Here is an 18,227-nt window from a genome sequence, read left to right as displayed (position 1 = left end):
TGCAAAAATGATATGGAGAACAAGTCTCTTCTACATGAAAATGACAGAGACCCTAAATGTATTATAAATATACAATATCAAAATCCTCTCAAATTTTTAAATGGGGATTTTGGGAACAGGTCAAATGCAGATAGAACCTTCTAATTCTAAAAAGTCATTTTCCACTTGGAATTATAAGGTTATATCTTGCAAAACATTAATTAAAGCAACAATTTTCAAGAAATACAAATAGTTTACTTATAATTTGTTTTAAAACATAAATTAGTGTTGTAACAATGTGTCAACATGTATGAGAAAGGCAAATTTCGTGCTTTCTTATTTTAGGACTAATATTATTTTTTAATGTTTACGTTTAAGGCTTAATATTGTAAAATGTAAGATATTTTAAGACTTTAAACTGCATGAGTGTTTTGCCAATAATTACATTTTTGGGGCTTTAGCGACCCAGACTTATATCTACCACGGATGGATCTCTAACTACTGCAATAGCATAAAACTCTCTTGATATTTTAAAATCAATTACAGAAGAATAAAATAAAGCATACGTCCTTACCTTTTGAAACTTAGAATGGTTTGATTTGTGCAGATTTTACCATAACTGAACCATCATCAGAGCGCATTTTCCCAGTATACATTTAGCTGGCTCATATCACGATCTCAACCATATTCTCAATCTTCAATATCAACATTTTGATCGCCATTCACCATCAAAGGACAGTCACACTTATATTTCATTATGTACAGTAATTGCGATAATTATGAGTAAAAAAATCACGTCATGTTTTAAACAGCGCCACTTTGAGTAATAAAGGTGAATTGCACTTATTAGCTGCGTCTCATTTGGAAGGATGCGTCCTCCGGAGGTCGCATTTGAAGGCTGCACACATCATTAAGGATGTCTTATTTAAGAAAAATAACCATAATAAAATTGACCGTTATTCCTTGTGAGGTGTATAATACTATACTTCGCAATTTGAGGTTACTTTTCTTAAATGAGACCTCCCCAATGACGTGTGCAGCCTTTAACTGCGACCTCTGGAGGACGCAGCCTTCCAAATGAGACTCAGCTATTGACTCTGCAGACATGTAATTATTGTTGTTTAACGTTTAATCTTTCCTGCTGTCATGGAGCAGTCCAGCAATATGACAAAGAAGGCCGATCCTGATTGGTCCTCTTGTTTGCATTCGAAATGCTGATTGGCTCACAGATAGAACCTTATAGAGCCAAGTTCGACTTTGATAGAACCTTTTTGTTTGTACCTGCACTTTTGTTTGTTTGTTTTTGCTCTCTGCATACCCCTTTTCTATTTCTTCTATTACTGTTGTGAGGTGTATATATTTGTATTAATATGTACATAATTGCAAATAACCTTTTTGTTTTCTAAATAAAAAAGTCCTGAAATGTACACAACTTAAAAAAAGAAACAAATAATGTAAATAACATAATTTTGACAAAAATGTCAGATAGAACCTTATAATTCCAAGGCTACGATTTGTCTGTAAAAGTTCATTTCTTCGTGTATTATAGTGATAATAGATCTGTTTTTAATAATATTTATAAGTTAAAAAGTTCTGTCACCTTATTCATTAATTAATTCATTCAATAAATAAATGCATTTTAATTTATTGGTAATACATTTGTTTTATTAATATTTTATATTGTTTATTATATAATAGTATTAATATACTAAAAATACTAGTTATAAAAATATTTTGTATAAGTTTATTGCTGTCACAAACGATTCATTCATTCATTTAGTCATTCTAATTTTTTTTGTGTTTAGAGATCATGTATTTGTTTTTATAGGGTTCATAACATTAATATTAATTTAAAAAAGCATTATTTATAATAATATTTAAAAGTATGTGAAAACACGGAAGAGAAGTAATTGTTGAATGAAGATGTTATTTATTTATTTATTTATTTATTTTTAGCTTCATACCATTACAATTAAACAACTGATGTCACATGGACTATTTTAACAATGTCCTTTCCACCTTTCTGGGCCTTGAACATGGAAGCTGCATTGCTATCTTAATTTGTGGTCCGAAGATGAACGAATGTCATACAGGTTTGGAACAACATGAAGATGAGTAATTAATGACAGAATTTTTAGTTTTGGTTGAACTCTTCTTTTAAAGTGGCTCTGCTGAGCTGACGTTCAGCCTGGTACAATTACCAATGTTGCTGTGATGGCTACAGCAGATCACAGTGTAGCTCTGTTCTGTAGCCCAATACAGGGGAAACTACAGCTCACCTAATGACGCAGCAGAGATAGCAGACAGAAAAAAACAGTCACTATTATCATTCTAATCTGTAACTAGAGAAGTTTCACTCTGAATCACGGCTTTGGGTGTGTAGTTCCTCTGGGCATTCATGTACTGATTCAAGAATCAGCTTTCTTAGGGGATGATTTTTTCTGGTATTGGGTGGTAAAGCGTGTCTAGACCAGCGATGTCCAGGCCTTGTGTTAAATGTGGTTTTGATGCGACCTACGCTTATGAAGCTCATGGTTTATGGTTCATATCTAAGCAATTCACAGATCATTTGAAAAGTCGTGTTTTAACATGTAACGTTATATTGATAAACGTGAAACTATGGGTGTTGGTTTCAATCAAGCACGTCTAAGAATTTCCCACAGCTCATTGCCTACAAGATGAATAATGACACGGAGGGCGGAGCATGTTACACCCTTTATGAGATTCTCAATCTTTCCAAAAACATCACGTGAATTGAATTGAATTGAATTGAATGTCACAAAGATACAAAACAATGCATAAATCCACTCTGTTATTTTGAAGTCCATACAAAAGCAACCTCAAGATACGAAGTTGGTTGTGTTTCTGAATGGCCTTTTGATAAAAAAGTGTATTGATTATACATTTGTATATAGTTTAAAAAAAACTGTACCTGCAGGTAATATATTACTGAAACAAAAAGAAACTTAAGTTTGAAAAGCTGTACCTTTAAGTACATTTTAAATCATTGTTTTTTTTTTTCTTTTCTTTTTGTGGTATTTAAAGATGTTCTTATTTTGATCCATTGACTACAGTACATTCAGGCCCGGTTTCACAGACTGAGTTTAGCTTAAGCCAGGACTAGGCCTTTGTTAAATTGAGATATTTAAGCAGCTTTTATAAAAATGTTTTAGAAGAAAACATTACAGGTGTGCATCTTGAGACAGAACAATGGGGCTGACATATTGTAAGATATGTAAGAGCAAGATATTTTCAGTTGAGACAGCTCAAATATGCATTTTAATCTGGGACTAGCCTTAACCCCTGTCTGTGAAACTGTGGGTAAAGTAGCTATAGTTATTCAGTATTAAAGTTCATGTGTATTAAATTGTAATTCCATGACTACAAAAAGGGTAATTACAATCATATTAAATACAATACATACCCATTTCAATAGAAATAACATTAACATACATTTTAATTTACCACAAATGCTTGTCAGTACATTCAGCTGTACACTTTAACCATATTTCAAAGACAATATAAATAATTATGAAAATACATATAAAGATGTACTTACTGTAAGTGGGTCTAAAACACTTTAAAGTTTAACTAAATGCATTTAATGTAAATTTAAACTAGAATAATGTTTCATTTAATTGTAAATAATATGCAGTTAAGTGTCTGAAAACATTACTTAATTATATTCTTCTAATGTATAGAATTTTCAAGTGTATGTTAAGCTTACACTGTTATTTGCCATTTAGACCTTATTTATTTGAAGTGACATGCACACAGTTACATGGATGGTTTACCTCGAGTAATCTGCAGTTAAGCACATTGTGACTCACAGTAACTCACTAGTTATCAGCAGGCACGATTTTAATCAATTGGCGAATTCACATCCCATGAGGTCCCACAAGACTCTAGCCATGTAGTGGTACAAAAGAACTACATTTTGTTCTGTACCCCTTGTCACAATGTTATAATGTTGTGAACGGTTGCCAGGGCAGTGCTAGGTTGATGCCTATTTAGCCAAATCAACTGAGGCTATCATCACATCCCTGTCTATTATTTTCTATATAAATTGTGCAAAGGTGATACTGTAAGTTAAATCAAAGAATCTAAACAAGTGATTTGAAATGCTATACACATTTATACACTGTAAAAAGTAATACCTAGATCTAACTTATAAAAAGTGAGGCAAGTGGCTGCATTGGATGTCAACTTGCAGCCATTTTTAAGTATAATAAACACTGTAATATTACTTAATACAAATGCAACAAAATCAAGTTGACTTAACTAATAGTACTAATATTACTCAGATAAACCTACTTTTCTTGGTACAGGTAACTTATTTATGGGTTGTTACAAGTAGCCTGAACTCGTTTTAGTTAGGTTTAATGAACTTTAATCATATGTGAATAAACATTTTAATTGAGTCCTGGCTATAACCTCAGAAAATAAATCTAAATGTCTATATTCTAAGCACTACAGTGATGAACTTTACATAAACAGACTTTGTCAATAAAAATTACAAATTCAATTGAAGAAGAAAAAGCTGGGAAGATAGATTGAAGACAACAACATTTATTTAATGTCTTTCACTTTTAACAGTGACTACAAAACAGACAATAATTGTGGCCACACATGTACACAATATAAAACAAACACTGTATAAGTGCATTTTCATCCTGTAATCTCAAGCGTGTCCGGCTGATGGCACATGTAAATTTTCTTGGGTGCCAAGCACAGCATGCACCTCTGTTTCATCATGACTCTATTGGTGGAGACAAAAAAAAAAAAATCAAGAGTTTGGTCAGACAATCAGGTAATGAGATGAATATAGGAGACAGGTAGAAGACAGATACAACACAAAGTCAAAATTGTACTTTTGTCGCTAAAGGTGGTGAATACTAGATGGATACTGAGACGAGAGCATGTGACCAGAGCGAAGTCTACCATGACAATGCCATAGAGTGTGGGTACTATACTATCAGTATCTACTGTAGCATGAGTGTTGTCTTTTTTTTTTTTTTTCAAAGGATGCATTACATTAAAACAATGCAATTGTCCTTGCCTGTACCTGATTGGTCATCACATTACTGTTTATTAAGCTACAGAATTTAAATCTCTTTAAATCTTTCAAGAGCAAATGTAATTACCCCATATCATTACAATATTAATTTATTAAGACAGACATACGTTGTGGACACTGATGAGGTCTTCCCATCTCTGCCCATATACTCAATCAGGCATCTCAGGACCACTTCTCTCCTTTTCTTCACAGAGGCAGATGGATCTTTCAAAAAGTAAAATCTGATCAACATGCACAGCCTGATGACAGTACAATATAGCACACCTATGTTTTACTTAACTGGGAATAGTTATAGCTGTAATTGTATCTATCTGAAGTTTTTCTTACCTGCATGTGAAGTTTGAAGACCCCAGGTAACAAAAGCGCTTGTGTATCTAAAGACCAGGAAAATGCATGTTAGAATAAGGTTAAAAATCAATGGTAAATGTTATCTTATTTAGGTAGGTTAGACATAGTTTTAAAGTTTGTTTTTTAAATGTGGATCAAATCTCTAAAATCAGACTACTAAGCATACATCTTTACAGTCAAATCTGCATCTTTTTTAGTAATGCAAAAGTATATTAACATGACCTCTGATTCCAGAATCCTGTCACAAAGCTTACTTTCTCTTATCTGCCCGCACAAGTAGTACTAATGTTAACGTGTTTTGTCTAGAACTTTTACCTTACAGTTTAATGTAAAATATTAGTTTAAGTTAACGCTAAATAACGATTAAAAATAGCCTAAAAACACATAGTAGGCATGACTACAGTACTTATTTAATTTCATATTAGCAACACGGTCTCAACTGCCGAAGGTTGCCTACAAAACCACACAACTTAGCACTGTACAGCCAACTTAGCTTGACATGTGTGCAGGATAGCAAGCTAAACAGTACAATTTGCCAGCCTAAGGCCGGTGACACACTGGATGCGTGGCGTGAGCGTGGCGTTTCTGATGCGTGTCAGCTGCGTGGCGGCTGCGTCTCGTTTTCTGTGTCTTTACACACCAGAACCGTGCCTGACGCGGCGCTGGCGCGCTGCGGCTGCTGTAGGTGACATAGGGAGGCCTCCGACAGACCAGGCTCTTGTCTTCACGACAACATTTTCAACTTCAATATAAAGCCTACTGATAAAGGACACCGTCAACAGTATTTACGGCAAAATAGACTGTTTGACAGGTGCAATATTTGAAAATCGATAATTATTTGTATTTTTTTTTACAATTTTTTTTACAAATTACATATATATCTGAATTTATGTCAACCTATAAACTTTCAAACATCAAAATATCATTAATTAATATGTATTTGTGTACAAAATGACTTATAAACATATTTTCCTATTCTATTTTGCCTGGAAACGCTTCCAACACGCTTGCGTGTCGCGTGAAAAATAGGCGTCGGTTCTATTTCTAGCAAGCACGCGTTCCCTTCCGGGGGAAATCTCACCGCGTCCCCTAGGGGTCGCTATTGGGGAACGCCGCAGCGTGACTCGTGTCTGAAGAAATGCATAGAAAAACTACATGAAATGGCCGGCGACAGCGTATGACGTCACCTTGGCGCGCTCGTCGCCGCTGGTGCGTCACTACCGGGCGCCACAGTATAAAGAACCTCCGGTGTAAACAGATAACATCTTCGCCGTCTTCAGCTTCTCTTTGTCTGATCGTGCATTCCGGTAAGATTTATCTATCTTCCTTTATTATGGCAAGCACTAGCAAGACGTTTAAGAAGTGTGCTGATCCTTGTCCGCGTTATTTAACGCCTGACGACACACACGATCTTTGCGTCTTCTGTTTGGGTGAGGAGCACGCACGCGATGTCCTCGAGGGGGCAACATGTGTACACTGTGAGCGTTTTCCGATGAAAAAGCTCCGTTCTCGTCTGTCTCTCTTTTCGAGAAAAGATGAGCGTCCAGCTGTTCCCCACGGTTCAGGGCCTGCCGCTGCCGAGGCACGGAGGAGACTGGCTTCGTGGGGTTCCCAGCTGGATCTGGCTGATGAGCTAGAGAAGGGACTTTCCTTTTCTCGCTCATCCGCCAGAGATGAGAACGAGCTCCTTGATTTTGATGACGCTATTTCTTTGACGTCATCAGATCCTGGAGCTAGTGCTCTTTTGGGTTCCACCCAAGATGAGCAGGAAATGCTCTTTGAAGACGAAGAAGCTGAGGCTGAGTCTTCCTCTATTTCCTGCCCTGCGTATGAGGAGCTTCTGGAGGTCATGGATCGGGCCACGGCAAGACTTGACTTGCCTTGGAGGCGCGGCAGAAAGGAGGCCCCGCGGGGCCGCCTGGATGAGCGCTTCCTGTCTGGCCATCGCCTCCAGGCTCCGGTGAGCCTTCCCTTCCTTCCCGACCTCCATTCAGAGATCGAGAAGGTATGGAAAAAGCCGTTTTCTTCCCGCGTTTTTAGATTTCCTCGTGCTAATTATGCAAATATTGAAGGAATGCGGGAACACGGCTATGAGAAAATGCCCCCTGTTGATGAGACGCTAGCCAGCTATCTCTCAACAGGTGAGACATCCTCTCTTAAGGCTCCCTCTTTGCCATCAGCTCCCCTTCAGGTTACATCTAGCTTAAATGGCAAAGCATACGCAGCAGCAGGTCAGGCGGTGGGTGCGTTGCACACTATGGCGGTGCTTCAGGCCTACCAGGCTGACCTGTTGAAGGACCTGGATAAAGGACAGGGACTTTCCCCTGACGAGGTGGCAGAGCTGCGCCGCACCACAGATCTGGCTCTCCGTGCCACCAAACAAGCCGCTGCCCACATGGGTAGGGCCATGGGCGGCATGGTGGCTACGGAGAGACATCTGTGGATAAACCTGGCCGACGTCGGGAGGAAAGAGAGGGGCTTTCTCCTCGACGCTCCGGTTTCGCCCTCTGAGCTTTTCGGTACCTCCGTTGAGACGGTGGTCGAAAAGTTTAGGGAGGCCAGGGCGCGGTCAGCCGCCTTTAAAACCTTCATTCCTAGAAGGTCCAGGTCCGAACCCGAACAGACCAGGGGTCCTGATCCGTCTGGTTCTGCGGAACACAGACGGACGCAGAAGGCTAGTGTTGCAACTCGTGCCCCTCCACCACCTGCGGGTGGCTCTAGGAGAGGGCGCAGACCGAGGAGAGGTAGACAGGATCTGAGGGAGGTGATTCAGACGAGACAACAGTCTCGAATGAGTCAGAGCAAAAAATAAGATCTTTTTGCTATCCTTCCTCGATCCCTCTGCCTCCCACTCGGTGATTCCCCTGTGAATTTTTACGTCAGCTGGGAAGCTGCCCGGGCCTATGATGTTTTTGGCTGGTTCTGAGTGTTCAGAACCACCATTACTGATGGTCTGGAACTAAAAATAACAAACAGAAAAATACCTTAAAATGCAAAAATGAAAATACATTTGGGGGTAGGTACGATCTGTTTTCTTATAAGAAAACTTTATACTGTCTCAGTCTGTCTGTTGTGTTTATGCTTTCAGGAACTGAGAGTCTACGGCGGATGCTCCCCCTCTGATCCTATGGATTATGGTCATGGCAGTGTTCGTCCCCTCCACACCACAGGTTGTGCGGTAAAACCACCCTCACAGACATATGTTAGACACAGGACTTGTTGTCCCCATCAAGGTAAGCTCTCTGAGTTTCTTCAAACCTGAAATGTCCCTTTCTGGCCAATATGAGAATCCCATAATAACTACTCTCTGTAAGACCGGAGTTGAAAGGGCGGGCCTGTCAGCTAAAGCATCAGCACTGCATGAGTTCTTGTCTCCGTGGAGCAATTTCTCTAGTAATTATGCCCTGTTGAGACAGGGATTTAATTTCTATATACTCTTTCGATCCCCCTGAGGGTGGGGCCGATTCCTTAGATAGCACTCCCTTTTCTGTGGCAAAGGTTATATTCAGAGTGCCGCTCTCGCTGACACAGCTGGTAAGCCTGCCCTCTTTTCAGTTTGATTCTCATTCTTCAGGCCTCACGCGAGCCGGGCTCTCCCCTTTCCGAGGAAAGGGTTCGTAATGAGCGCCCCTCGTCCGGATGGGCATTCCTCCCTGGCCTTCAGGGTTAGGAGTCTGTCCGCATGTCCAGCCAGAAGCTAGGCTCCTCTCAGGATCTTTAGGTGAAAGCCTTAGTAGCCCCTTTCTGTGGGAAGGGTCTGCTCAGAGCTCTTCAGCAGCAACTTCTCACCTTTTATTCAAGGTTCATAACACTTTGATTAGTAGTTCTGTCATCAAAACGTTTCCTGAGTCAAGTATTATGGCTCCCCTTCGAGAAGGGTCCCACCTGAGAGCGCTGTCCCTGGCAGACGGAGTCTTCAGGGTCGAATGTCACTTCCCCTTCAGAAGACCTCATGTCTACTAGGAGCTCTCTCTTTCTGGACCTTGAAATGACTCTGACTGCTCTCCTTTCTGCGGAAAGGGTCCCTCTAGAGCCTCAAGTAGCGACCAAACTGCCGCATAGTGAATTTCTCTCCCTTCACTATAGGGAGAAATAAAACACTATCTTTCTCAAGGTCCCGAGTTGACTACGTTCGCTAACCCCTTCGCTAAGGTCCCGTTTAGCGTACAGCTCCTAGTGAGATGAGTATGCTCCCCTTCCGAGGAAGGGTAATTCCTGAGCACTACCTTCTCCTAGTAGGCATCCATGTGGACTAGATCTAATATGCTCCCCTTTACACTAAAGGGTCCCTTAACAGAGTAATACCCCTTTTTTAGGTCGGATGTTCCTCCCTGCAAGGCGGGGTTAGGGGTCTGTCCGCTGTCTGCGTCCACTATCACGATGGTCAGTAGCTGCATGATTCCCTGAGAAGGGAACGAGACACCGCGTCCCCTAGGCTTCTTCCCATGCTTCGGACGAGAAGCTTCAGACGATGAAGCTGTTATCTGTTTACACCGGAGGTTCTTTATACTGTGGCGCCCGGTAGTGACGCACCAGCGGCGACGAGCGCGCCAAGGTGACGTCATACGCTGTCGCCGGCCATTTCATGTAGTTTTTCTATGCATTTCTTCAGACACGAGTCACGCTGCGGCGTTCCCCAATAGCGACCCCTAGGGGACGCGGTGTCTCGTTCCCTTCTCAGGGAACTAGGGTTACATACGTAACCTAGAGACGTTTTCCGCGCGGCTCAAGCCGCGCCTGAGACGCGCGTCTCACGCAGGCAGTGTGCAAGCTCTAACCTGTTAACATGGGAGCCGAAATAAAAACGGACACGCCACGCAGCTGAGACGCTTACGCCACGCATCCAGTGTGTCATAGGCCTAACTTTAGCTCCCTGGAGTGAGCAATTTCACGTGACTTTACATCACCAATCATTTGGCTAAATTTGCTCAACTTACCTTGTTAATCAGTGCCTGAAATTCAGATCTGCTGCAGCGAACAAGCAGTTGAAGTGCCGAGGACGATGCTGCATCTGCCTGGGAAAGTCCCCACCAGTGAAAAGGGGATAATGCCTTTTTTAAATATTTTTTAAAACATTTAAGTTTTATGAACACACCTGCCACATCGACAGCTGCTCTAATAAATTGAGTGTGTCAACTCACTTTTATAACATTTCTTGTACACAACAATCACATACAATTAACTACCCAAATAAATGGCAATAGTTTTACTTAAAATATATTGTTATATAAAAACTGATATATTTTAAGTAAAGAGGAAGTATATACTTTTTAGTGATACTTTTTAGTATAAAACAAATAAAATAAACTAGATTACAACTATTTAAAGTATATAAAACCTACTTTCTGGGTGTAGCACTTTTTACAGTGTACCATCCAGGCAACTCGGGAGGTACAATGAGGTACAATGATTTTTAATTGATTCTCATTTTAAGAAACAGTATTTAAAGTATATAAATTCCAAGAATCAATTAGTTTAGCCTGTTTTCAGCTAATGAACAGACGACTAATTGTAGCGCACCTCCCATCCAATAAATTGCAATAAGCTTTGTGCTTTGTTACTTTTAGAAACAACGTCTTAGATTTCAAATTCTGTCCATATTCAAATAATAAATGCTGCAAAATTAAATAATTCCCTCAGATGCTGCAACGGTCGTGATATGAGGTCATGCTCTGCAGCGTCTTTTTAAAAAGTTAAATTCAACACATAACAAATAATAATACATCTGAAATGTAAAAACACGTAAAAAAAATGTAAGTTTTTTCATTCAGCTATGAGGTCATGCTGTGACGCATCGATCTCCTGTTGGCCACATGGTGTCACGTGATGCAAATTAGAAGGTCAGAGTTCACCAACCTTGAACTCTGGAATGCAGCGATATGCGAAAACTTTTCGCATGGCTTGCATTTCCGGTCTGACGCATTTGCATGAATATGAATGGAAGTCAATGGAACAAAAAGTCTAGTGTGACCGTGGCTTAAGGGTACCCATTTACAGTAATCCGTTTTCATTTTAAAACTTAATCATTTTTGCTATGGTTACGCCTGTTGTTTACACTACTCTGCCGTTTTCAACCCTCAAAAACAAAGACTTTCAAGCCTAGGCTGGTTTTAGCTGTTTTTTTTTTTTTTCTTGATGACTATGTAAACAATAACATCATGCTCATTTGTTGCGTCTCATTTCAGGGGTCATTTAAAATAAGTAACCATTAAATTGCAAAGTAAATTTCCTGCTGAAAAAACAGCTAAAACCAGCCTAGGCTGGTTGGCTGGTTTAAGCTGGAAGTAGGTGATTTTAGCTGGTCTCCCAGTCTGACCAGCTAAGACCAGCCTGGGGAAAGTGGCCAAAACCCCTCTAAAACCAGCCTGCTGACCAGCTAAAATCAGCCTGGTTGACCAACTAAAACCAGCCAACCAGCCTAGGCTTTTTTTTTTTTTTTAAGCAGGGTTCGCTCTGTGTATTCTTGATGACTATGTAAACAATAACATCATGCTCATTTGTTGCGTCTCATTTCGGGGGTCATTTAAAATAAGTAACCATTAAATTGCAAAGTAAATTTCCTGCTGAAAAAACAGCTAAAACCAGCCTAGGCTGGTTGGCTGATTTAAGAATGAATGAATGAATGAATGAGCAGCCTGGGGAAAGTGGCCAAAACCCCTCTAAAACCAGCCTGCTGACCAGCTAAAACCAGCCTGGTTGACTAGTTAAAACCAGCCTAGGCTAGTTCATTGGTCTTAGTTGGAAGTAGCTGGTTTTAGCTGGTCTCCCTGCCTGGCCAGGCTGGTCAAGTTGGTTTTAGCTGGTGGTCTCCCTGCCTGGCCAGGCTGGGAAAGTGGCCAAAACCCCTCTAAAACCAGCCTGCTGACCAGCTAAAATCAGCCTGGTTGACCAACTAAAACCAGCCAACCAGCCTAGGCTGGTTTTAGCTGTTTTTTTTTTTTTTTAGCAGGGTTCGCTCTGTGTATTCTTGATGACTATGTAAACAATAACATTATGCTCATTTGTTGCGTCTCATTTCGGGGGTCATTTAAAATAAGTAACCATTAAATTGCAAAGTAAATTCCCTGCTGAAAAAAACAGCTAAAACCAGCCTAGGCTGGTTGGCTGGTTTAAGCTGGAAGTAGTTGATTTTAGCTGGTCTCCCAGCCTGGCCAGGCTGGTTTTAGCTGGTGGTCTCCCAGTCTGACCAGCTAAGACCAGCCTGGCCAGGCTGGGGAAAGTGGCCAAAACCCCTCTAAAATCAGCCTGCTGACCAGCTATGACCAGCTAAAACCAGCCTGGTTGACTAGTTAAAACCAGCCTAGGCTGGTTTTAGCTGGGGGTTTTTTTCGGCAGGGATAAAAAAAGAAAGGACAGATTTTTTTTTTTTTTTTTTTACAAAGTCACGTAACGTCACATTTACCTCAGAAAAACATATTCGGTGACACGTTAGCCAGCTAGAAAAAAAAAAGAACTCCACTCACATTTTCTTAATTAATAATCCTTGGGTTTGCATCGAATGTTCTTCGACTTTTATACATAATATATTTGTTTATGAATCAAGATTGATCTTCCCTGCTGAACAAAAACAGCTAAACCAAGATGGTTGGCCGGTTTTAGCTGGTCATCCAGTCTGGTTTTAGCTGGTCATACCTAGTCAGCAGGCTAGTTTTAGAGGGGTTTTGGCCACTTTCTTAGCTGGTCAGGCTGGGAGACCAGGTGGAACAACCAACTGAAACCAGCCTGGCTAGGCTGGCTTAGAACAGCTAAAACCAGCTACTTCCATCTTAAACCAGCTAAGACCAGCCAAACAGTTAAATCTGGTTTTATCTGATAATCCACCTTAATCCACCTGAGATGGGTTTTGACCACTTCCTTAGCTTGTCTGGCTGGGAGACCAGCTGGAACAACCAGCTAAAACCAGCCTGACCTGCCTAGCCAGGCTGGAAGAGACAGCTAAAACCAACTACTTCCAGCTTAAACCAGGTAAGACCAGCCAACCATCTTAGGCTGGTTTTCGCTGTTTTTTTTTCAACAGGGTGTTGAAAGCAGTTATTTTGAGTTAAATGACAAATGTTCTTCTCCTATTCAAATTTGATATTAAAGGGGTGCACAACATATTTTTCAAGTGCTGTACCTGATATATGTCCAAAATAATCAATACTGAACTGAATCACAAGTTTGTGAATCAGAAACAAATTGAATCATGAAATTTGTGTCAAAACCCAGCCCTATTGTCCACCAAATAAAATATAAAATAAATTAATTAAATTAAAAAAATTAAATTCAAAAACACATTGAGTTTAGTATCATGGAAATGAAAAATGCTAAAATACTTTGTGTTTTTGACCTCCAAAATAGGGTAGCATCATCCCTGCAGCAGTCTGTGTATTCACATATGATGCATTGCATTGTGGGATTGCCTTCCCTGTGAAAGATTGATGTATTGCCGCCCTAAAATTAAACAAAGTATAGATGGCAGCATAAAGCTGCCTTTCTTTTGCTCTCTGAAGATGCCTTAAATGCTGCCTGGTTACATAAAATGCTAACTATAAACAAGGCCTTCACTTTACTGCATACATCCTTTAACACAGGCATAAGGAAACTACTTTCAGCTATACACTTAACTGGCACATCCGGCTTTCCATACAGTGTAGGAAAAGGAAAAGGGAATTAGCCCGCGGGAGCAGTTTTGCTGAAGCGCTTATCTAAGATCAGAATAGCCCTGCGCTGAACCCACGCTTACCCCCAGCACAGCACAAACCTTAATCTACTGGGCCCTGCCCGAGTTTTACACCACATTCTAGATGGAGTAGGGATGGAGAGGGAAAAAGAGATAGAGAGATGCACTGCAATTATCTGAGATTTTCTATGCCTACGTCCACCCACATGTTCTCTCTCTTCCTGCTCATTTACCTCGTCCATTCTCTCACACTGATTCACTCTTCCTTAAACCCCCTCTTATGGAAAACATGGAGATATGGATATTGCAGGGATGACTAGGTCATACAGTGTTTGCACACACGCACATGCAGTACAAAAGCACCAGAAAGTATTTGGATACGTAAGCAATGCTGAAACATGTATGCTTTCCATTAGATAAAAAATATGGACACAAAGTGCCATCTACAAACAAATGCTGCATAAGCTTTTCTCAAAACCAACTCCAGTTTTCTGAGACATTTTTGTAATCACTTTAAACCAGCCATTCTCAAGGTTGCTTCTTTAATCCAAATACATTGAAAAAAAAAATTGTAGGTTTAATTTGAAACAGATTTTACTCAGAAACTAATAGTAATACATTGAATTAAAAGTGAAATTTTGAATTTCTTGTAAAACATACTCCAATATATATATATATTTTTTTTACATATACCCCCAGTTTCACAGACAAGGCTTAAGTCTAGTCCTAGACTAAAATGTAAATCTGAGTTGTTTCAACTAAAATTGCACTGATTGATCCTAAAATATATTAGTGCCTTTGTTTTGTCTCAAGATGCACACCAGTAATGTTTTTATTCTAATCACATTTATGAAAATTGCTTAAATGTCCTAATTGAACTTTGGCCTAATCTTGGCTTAGTCTAAACCCTGTCTGTGAAACCGGGCCATGGTGTATACATGATGCATGCAAAATGTCAAGTTAGTATGTTATCTAAATACTAACTATTCATGATAGTAATTTACTATTGGTTTTGGTATTTTTTATGTATAATGTAAATTAAAAAGTCATGATGCACAACCATCATGAAGAAATTTTTATTATTATTTTTTAAATGTATGTCTAGATTTTTCTTTTTAATTAAGTTTTAGTTTTTAGTTTTAGTTACGTTTGCTAAACTAACTGAGAAAAGTTTGGCAACTAACTGAAATAAAAGTTTTGTATTAACATTTTATTCGAGTTAGTTCATGTCAAGTTTTCCTTTTTTTTCGTTAACAATAATAACCCTGATGTTCACTCACATGTATTCAAGGCTTATGGAAAATATGACATGCAACATGACATTTTCGGACTCATTAAATATAAACTTTAGTTAAAACCACATGAAACCAACAAGTATGTACAAAGAATACATTAAAACAGCCACGTGTTTTAAAGTAAAATTTAAAGTAAAAAAGCTTTCTGCTTTTCTTTATAAGGCACACTCTATTAGTCACTGACCCAAGTACTCAACAGTTATATTTACTGCGGCTATTAATTCCAATTCAATCTGCCTCTCTTTCTCTCTTTCTCACTTCCCATCTATCTCATATCTCATATTATGACAGAATATGCAAATACTGACTCATGAGCTGGAATACCCCCGACACAAAAACTAGCCTGGAGAGCAATGATCGTCACCAGATGACCAAACTCTTCCACATAAACTACTATCATTGTGGAAATACCTTGACGTTTGATGACACATTGTAGGCCTATTGTGAACAGTGACGACATCCAAACACATACAAGTACGTGCATTCATACAAACGTGCAATCGCTCAACAAGGATATGAGTTTTACAGGCTGAGTGGGTAAAAGGTTAAACCGAGACACTAGAACAATGAGACAGAGGGACAGTGACACTGAGGTGGAACTGGGGACCGACGCAACACTCCCGTGTCGTTTCTGTCTAATTACTTGCTTCCTCTTCAGCCAAGGCAAATAAAGGGTTTTCCGTATTGCCCAAGAACTCCGCACTCCCTGACAACACACCCACAAACACAGCAGCATCACTAAGGATGTACTCATTGTATGTTGTGAGTAATAGTAGTCAAGGGGGGATGTTGAACACAATGTAAAGACGCATGTACGCTTGTGTGGCACGAACCGAGCAGGTCTCCTGGGTGGCTGGTCGGCCTCTCCCAGATTCCCAGGTCAGAACTCTACAGAATTCCTTCCGCTTCCTTCTGTTTTGCTCGTTCAGTATTCACCTCTTTTATCAGGTCGGTGTTTGTAGTGAAACCTGCTCCGTTAGGTGTGGCGCTTAGAGCGTCTGAGATTGTTTGTTTAGAGGGTAATGCTGGGAGCTTTTAAGAGATGTCCTGACCTCTGGGTAGCACACGATTAACCACAGGTCAAAACATTGCAAAAGCAGAATATGACTCATTTTCCAAGTCATCTGAGGCCATGTGATAGCTTTGTGTGAGGAACAGGTCCAATCTGGAGTCTTTTCCCTTGTGATTTTTGAAGTTTGAAAGTTGTGGTTACTATCAGAGGTTTTAAAAGAATCTTATGACAGACTAATTAGGGTTTAAGGCTTCTACAGACTGTGCAATTTCAGCGGTCTTATAAGATTGTTACAAATCACACATGGATCTAATAAACTTGGTTATGCAGACTGAACGATGATGACACCTATTGAATCGTAGGCCACAATGCAAGTTAGTAGGGGAGAGTAGGGGTAAATTGAGCCACCCCCTGTATCTTGGCAACTGTACATGCATTTTTGAAACCACCCATTATTTCTGCCAGACTGTGAAAAGGAGGCACCCATTTACTTTAAAAACAGTTTTTGGCTCAAAGTCAAAGTAAAACTTTAGCATAACAGATGGCTTACACCAAAGCAAATTAGCCATATTAGCCTGAATTGGTAAGCTTTTTTTTTTTTTGGAAAATGGCAGTTGGGGTAAAGTAAGCCAAATTATATGGGGTAAATTGAGCCAGCATTTTAACTTACCCCACCATAAGGCACTTAAGTTAAATCTCTGAAGTATAAACTGGTATTTTAATGTAATATTACAACTGGTTTAGTTTAGCTGGGACATTTTCAGGAAATTCGAAAAATAGGTTGAATAGGTGCAGAGGTGCTTTCTTTAAACACCACAAAACCAGTTAACCTATCAAACTAAACAACGTAACATATTTAATAAAGGTGTATCAATGCACATTCCCCGCCAGTCCTGATGTCAATGCCCTAAACAATGTTATAATGGACTATTTCTTCACAGAGATGAAGGATCGGATGATGAAGTTACTAAAGAGGAGGAGTCTGATGACAGTTTGTAAAGGTGTGCGAACAGTTGCGCTGCACTCACTTTTCTACATGTTACACTATTTGTGCTATCTAAACATACAAGGGTGATCAAAAGCTCAGAGGCTATGCCCATGATAAACGACGGAAAACAGACGTTAGTCTGTTTGTGTAATGATGCATAGCGCCACTGACTTGACCAACAATTCTCGTTAAACCCTTGAAGTGAAAATAAAACCTGTCTCACTTTAAACCCGTTTTTCTTAAAAATCCCATTCCTGAAAATCATGGCTATTAGCCAGCTTAAAATAGCCATAGCTTTTGTTACGTTCAAGCTAAACAGTTCAAAAACAAAACAGTTCTGGAAAGGGCTAGAACCCAGCTTTCATGTGGTATCAAAACCTAAAAAAGGTAAAATTTCACCATGTGTTGGGTTTTCCTAGATCCCACACCTATTATTTGTAGTTTATTACAAATTAGGGACAGTGTACAAGTTGCTTTTCGTTACATTGTAATCATACATTTTTCCACCTGAAATCCCTAATGGCCTGTTCGACATGGCAGAAAAGCTACCACGCCAAGAATCATTTGACTAAAATGTTTATTAGTTTCAATGACATTTATTCTTTCATTCTAATTCAGATTTAAATTTCCCTAAAACTCTCTGGTTATTCTGTTTTGGGAATGTTACAACTTTAGTGTTCAACATATTGTTTTAAAATGCAAACAATTAAAAACGTACTCGGTTACTTTCGTAACCTCGGTTCCCTGAGATACGGGAACGAGTACTGCGTCTGTAAAGACGCTTATGGGAAAAGCTCCTTTTCTCCTGAGACTGAAGCATTTCAATAACGCAGTGTAACTGCACGGCCATTGGTTCGTGCAGTGTT

This window comes from Garra rufa, chromosome 15 (genome assembly GCF_049309525.1).
Source record: "Garra rufa chromosome 15, GarRuf1.0, whole genome shotgun sequence".
Lineage (NCBI taxonomy): Eukaryota > Metazoa > Chordata > Actinopteri > Cypriniformes > Cyprinidae > Garra > Garra rufa.
The sequence above is the reverse complement of the archived record's forward strand: the minus strand, read 5'-3'. Positions refer to the sequence as shown.